Raw genomic sequence first — 6598 nt, forward strand, 5'->3', positions numbered from 1 at the left:
CATGCATAAAATTGAAAATGTATGGAAACAAATATGATTGAATGTCAAATTATTTGTGAAGTGCATTGATATAGTCTAAGTTGCTCCGGCAAAGTAATGTGACGTCACACATTTAGATCTAGCAACAGGGTTGGGTGTGGGGTGTCACAACATGATTTCTTTCCTTGGGTGCACACATTGATTACAATACACTAATTGGAAATGTAGACTGGAGTTAAAATTTTGGTGAAAATAAGTGGATCAAGAATATAATTAATTGATTTTTTGTTTTACATAAAAGATATGCTAAACAAAAAAAATTAATGATGGATTTGGCCAAGTACAAACATCAGGAGGAGGCTATGGGTCGTTATAGGTTTTTGTATATCAAGTTTAAATATGGATAAAGCATATCACACCCCAAATATGGCAAATCCAATTAGAAGACGTGTAAGTGTGAAATTACATGTTTAGCGTAGCCTAGTGGAAACACGAAAATTTACGGATTTTTACATAGCTTTTTAGCTTAAAATCATACCATTTCGATTAAATTCTTGTCAAAAAATAATTAATTTTTATAAAATAATTAAACTATACTTAAAATATGAACATGATGAATTTTAGTTAATTTTATAATTAATTTTGAGTACTTTTGGTTATTTTCGACAGAATTGCGAAAAGGACGAAAAATGGCTCGGCAAACACTACTTGAAGCACAAAACCGAGAAGCAATTTGAAGTATCAAGGTGAATTAATTTCTAGCCTAAAACAGTCCAATTAAGTGTATTAATTCATAATATAATTAATTTTAATTTATACCCAATTTAATTTGGGCTAAATAAATTAATATTAATTAATTATGGAAAAAGTGGTCCAGTTGAACCGAACTGATTGAAGTGAACCGGCCAAAGATTGGGTAGCCCAAAACCGGCCATATGCTGACCCAAATCAGCTTATTAGCTGATTAATTAAGCTTGCAAAGAAGCCCTTGAAGTCTTGTCAAAGTTGCATTCAAACCCCTCCACAATTGGTGGATTTTTGGATTTGCCCCAAGCCATTTTTAGCAAAGTTGAAAGCATCAACTTTGCCACATAGGCAGCAGGCCAAGGGGTGGCTCTTTGGCTGCTATTTTTAGAAAATTTTAGCTATCACACTCAGCTATAAAATCCCCCTTGGCTGATCATTCAAAGCATCTCATTCATTCCTCATTCATTTCACAACACTTCTCTCCTCTCTTATTCTTTTTCTCTCATTTTCCCATTTCAATTCCCTTGCTCTTGTGCCAATTTCATCCCTTGGAAAAGAGGAGTACTTCAACCATTTTGGAGCAATAATTGAGTGTACATCGAAGCCTTGACCGGCGAGGACAACAAGAAGGAAGAACAGAGCAACCAAGTCAAGCCTCGAAAAACCATCGGATTTGATTCTTGTTCCTTATCTCTTTAATTTTTGATGTTGTTATGATGAACATATCTATGAGTATTCATGTTGTTGGAACGGTTAATTTAATCAACTTAGCTTGAATTTAATTCGTGTTGGGTTGATTGCATTTCGTCTTCTTAAACTGTTAAAATTATGTTTATGTTGTTATAGGCCTCGGTAAAATGCTTGATTAAGTAAAATCATGCCTAAGTTATTCTTGCGTTACGACTGTGAGGTAACTAATGAATTAGTTATTTAAACGGATTGAAATTGTAATTAATTGACACAGTACTTGAGTAGTGCATGTTTATTCTTCTAAGGTAGCTGAAGGTTAAATTAGTAATGTATCTGGCGATATTATTGCCTTGCATAACTTGCAAGATTATTGTGATTAAACTATTTCAAGGTAGGGATACCTTGTTACCTCACATAGTCTTTTATATTCTTGTTAGATTTAATTAATCGTTTGAATTTACATTGGGATATGCAAGAGATTAGTTCAATTTAATGAGTATGTATGTGCACTAACATGTTTGCTTACTAGAATCTGTTTAGTCAATTTAATTGACATAGGGATATGTCAAGAGATGAATGGATTTTGGTATGTAAGTATGTTCATAAGTTAGCAAATTACCGGGTTGCCGTGATTTTGAAATCTTATTTTGAAATAAGTTTAATAATTCTAAGATGAGAAGTGTAATTAATCCAACACAATTATATCATCTTGATTAAATCTTATTTTGAAATCGTGTATTAGAACTTTCTTTTACTTTATTTTTTATTTATTTTAATTTTCTTAAGTTTTTAATCACCCTCTTTAAACAAAATATTTTTCTTCACCAAAGTGTTTTAAATTGCATTCATAAATAATCCTTTTCACAGTCCCTGTAGGTATGATAAATCGACATTTACTTGTCACTTTATTACTTGTTTCTATTGTGTACACTTGCACATTTCCGCCGTTCCAAGTTTTTGGCGCAGTTGTCGGGGACTATTTTAAAAATTCATTACTTTTGAATTTGTTAGTTTACATTTTGGTTTATTTTTTTCTGTTTAATTTTTAACTTAATTAATTTTTCTGTGATTATTCAATGTGTTTATGAGTATTAACCGAATTATTAACCTATTCTCTATAGACCCTGAGATAGAAAGAACTTTTTGATAGCGAAGAAGACAAGTAAATCAGATGAGGACTGAAGAGATGAACTTCGAAAATCCAATCCAAGGAAACGGAGCAAACCCTGGTCAAAATCCTATCCTTATTGCTGATGATAGGGATAGAGCTTTGAGACAGTATGCTGTGTCAGTACTTAATGATCTTAATCTGGGTATTAAGAGACTCGAAATTGAGGCACAACAGTTCAAGCTGAAGCCAGTCATGTTCCAGATGCTTCAGACAATGGGCCAATTCAGTGGAATGCCTACCTAAGATCCTCACCTACACTTAAGACTAATTATGGAGGTGAGCGATTCTTTCAAGTTAGCCGGTGTACCCAAAGATGCATTACGATTGAAGCTATTCCCATATTCGCTGAGGGATAGAGCTCAAGCCTGGTTGAACTCATTGCCATCGAACTCAATTTCCATATGGCAAGAGTTAGCAGAAAATATTCTTATGAAGTATTTCCCGCCTAGCAAGAATGCTAAGTTGAGGAATGAGATCACTGCCTTCCAACAAATGGATGATGAGTCCTTGTATGAGGCATGGGAAAGGTACAAAGAGTTATTATGAAAGTACCCTTATCATGGAATCTCACATTGCATCCAACTTGAGACATTTTATAATGGTCTCAATGCTCACACGAGGATGGTAGTGGATGCTTCTACTAATGGTACTCTCCTTTCTAAGTCTTATAATGAGGCTTGTGACATTATCGAGAGGATTGCCAGTAACAATTACCAACGGCCAACCAACCGAGCAGCGTTAGGAAGACGAGTTGCTGGAATACATGAAGTAGACACTCTTACTTCACTCGCATCGCAGGTATCATCAACATCCTCAATGCTTAAAAATCTTACTACTAATGGGTCTAACAGTTTTGCAGCACAACCACCAAATTAATTTGAAAATATAGCCTGTGTTTATTGTGGGGAAGGACATTTGTTCAAAAAATGTCCATCAAACCCAGAATCCATGTACTACATAGGTAACCAAAACCAAAATTGAGGAAGGTACGGACTACAATCCAATTTTTATAACCCATCATGGCAAAACCACCCGAATTTTTCCTAGAGTAACCAAGGAGCTGGAACCAATAATACTTACGCCCAACCTAGGTCGACCCAGCCACCAAGTTTTCCCCAACAAGTTCAGAAACCAACCCAACCTGAACCATCCAATGGCTTAGAAAATCTATTGAAGGTACATATGGCCAAGAATGATGCCTTAATCCAAAGCCAAGTAGTTACATTGAAAAACCTAGAAAACCAAATGGGTCAGCTTGCAACTGAACTCAGGAACTGACCAGAAGGTGTTTTACCTAGTGATACGAAAAATCTGAGGAATCCTGGGAAAGAACATTGCAAAGCATTAACATTGAGGAGTGGAAAGACAGTAGAGCCCAACACCATTGAAGCTGAAAAGGAGCAAGCTGATGCTCAAGAATCAGAGGAAGTTCAACCGAGCATTGAAATTCTAGTTTCACAAGAATCAGAATCTACAAAACTCGACAAGGTAATTTCAAAACCAGCTAATTTTGATCAACTAACAACCCCGTCAGATGGAGAATTGCCACAGAAGACGAATCAACCAGTTCCAGTAAAGAAACCACCACCACCCTACCCTCAAAGACTTCAAAAGCAGAAGCAGGAGATTCAATTCAAGAAGTTCCTAGACGTATTCAAGCAACTTCATATCAACATCTAGTTGGTTGAAGCACTTGAGCAAATTCCGAACTACGTCAAATTCATGAAGGATATTCTGTCCAAAAAATGAAGACTCAGAGAATTTGAGACAGTATCTCTAACGAAGTGTAACACCTCTTACCCGTACCCGAGGCTGGGGTAAGGTACGAGGCGTTACCGGACAAACATACAAACATTAAACTAAAATACAGGCCATAAAATTCCATTCATATTTCAAAACGTTCATTCACTTACACATAGTCCCTTATTTGAGTCTACGAAGCCTAAAATTTACTTTAGAAAGGGTTCGGGACTAAACTGAGAACTTACGAAAATCTTGGAAATTTCATGCTTTAAGGCTCCACACGCCGGTGTCCCAAAGTCGTGTTCCATACACGGCTGAGACACATAGTCGTATTTTTGCCTGTGTGGCATATACCTAGGCTATTTTCCAAGCTTTGGTCAAACTTAATCTCTTACACACTTATACAAAATCAAAAGCATATAACACGGTATTCATTTAATGATTAAATATTCTCAATTAAACCACAAACATAGCATTTGTATGTCATCATACATGTGTCTCTCATACTCATTTTACCTTGTTTATTATAGTACCACTTATACATTTATACCAAGATTATCATCTTACCAAATATCTTCAGCTTAATCATCAAGCATTCATATTTAAAACTAGATCATATCTTTATAAAATACCACAATTCAGATGCAAAAAATAACATGTTTGCCTGAAACATTTCAATTCAACTCCATACCCAACAAGCATTACATTGAGACTAGTCATATATATATACATTTCATGATACATATCATTCTCTTTCTGTTTTCTTATAAACACATATCATTTATTTCATTATATCAATATTTCATATACCATAGTTTCCATGTATTCCACATATATTTATTTTCCTCCTCCTCCTCTCCATTCCACATCCTTAATGTATATAGCATTCTTGTAAGTACGATTTTACAATTTACTAATAAATGCTCACATCAAACTGTCCACACGAGTCATAGTCACTTACTTATCTATAATTTGAGCTACAGAGCTCCAAATTAAGATCCGTAAATTTCCCCTAAAACTAGACTCACATATCTTTCCACCATATAATTTTCATAATTTTTGGTTCAGCCAATTAGTACAGTTTATTCATTAAGATTTCTCCTGTTTCACTTTCTGACAGTTCTGACCTCTCTTCACTAAAAATTAATTATCTCACAGTACAGAACTCAGATAATGTTCTTGTTGATTTATCTTGAAAATATACTCATTAAGGATTTTAAAAATATAAGTTTAAGCCTCTAATTATTTTTATCCAAATTTTTTTGATTTTCCAAAGTCAAAACAGGGGATCACGTAATCATTCTGAACCAGTCTCACAAAAACATAAATATCTCAAAATATAGAACTCTTTTTCTTTCTTTGTTTCTTTTTTATGAAAATAGAGGAATTAAGCTTTAATTTTATATCTCATTCAGTCTTTGATTCAATTTCTACTATTTTTGGATATTTTTCAAAATCACATCACTGCTACTGTCCAAAACAGTTTTATTGCTAATTCACTCTTTCACACTTTCTTTGTATTAACCTCAGTTTAACATACATATCACAATTCATTTTCACCACATTTCATACATCACAAGTATAGGCCCATGATCACAAGGTCACCATGAAATCATCCTCATGTATAACTTACTTGTTTATAACCTTACCACATCCTGGTCACTTAATGAACACATCATTCACATAACCAAGTTCCTGCACTTATTCATCACAAAACTCACAAAGCAATACATAGAGAGTCTCCCGTTGAACACTTCGGATTAATCCTCGATACTTGGTGGTTTCAGCACATAACTCCACCCTTCATATAGTTCGGCTCTCTTGTACACATGGTGAACACTCAGTACCACCCATGTGACCTAGCCAATTTATCTCGTAGCTCTCTTGTCTACATGGTGTCCTTCACCTGGAACCACGCATGCGACCTACCTACATATATCCCGTAGCTCTCTTGTCTACATGGTGTACACATAGTATCACCCATGCGACCTAGCTACATCATAATGTCTTGTAGCTCTCTTGTACACATGATGTGCACTCAGCACCATACATGTGACCTAGCTACATACTATATGTATCATCCAATCTTTCCGAAGGTTCAACCGGGATTTCTTTCTCTTTTCTAACAATTTCACTAATCAAGTAATTATCCACAAACATATTTCCAATTTTATTATAAAATATCATAATACAAGTAATATTGATGTATTACTTACATATAAACTTACATCTCATTTAATATCAAGCAATAACATTAAATTACACATT

General features: G+C 34.7%; 1 non-coding gene across 1 annotated transcript; it reads right to left on the reverse strand.

Annotated features, from left to right (window-relative positions):
• Positions 1-3046: 3046 nt before the first annotated feature.
• On the reverse strand, positions 3047-3153 carry LOC121207687 (small nucleolar RNA R71). The gene has a single exon (XR_005902815.1). It is a non-coding gene; the product is annotated as a small nucleolar RNA R71 (small nucleolar RNA).
• Between the last annotated feature and the right edge of the window lie 3445 nt (positions 3154-6598).

The sequence above is a fragment of the Gossypium hirsutum genome, chromosome A01 (assembly GCF_007990345.1).
Source record: "Gossypium hirsutum isolate 1008001.06 chromosome A01, Gossypium_hirsutum_v2.1, whole genome shotgun sequence".
Lineage (NCBI taxonomy): Eukaryota > Viridiplantae > Streptophyta > Magnoliopsida > Malvales > Malvaceae > Gossypium > Gossypium hirsutum.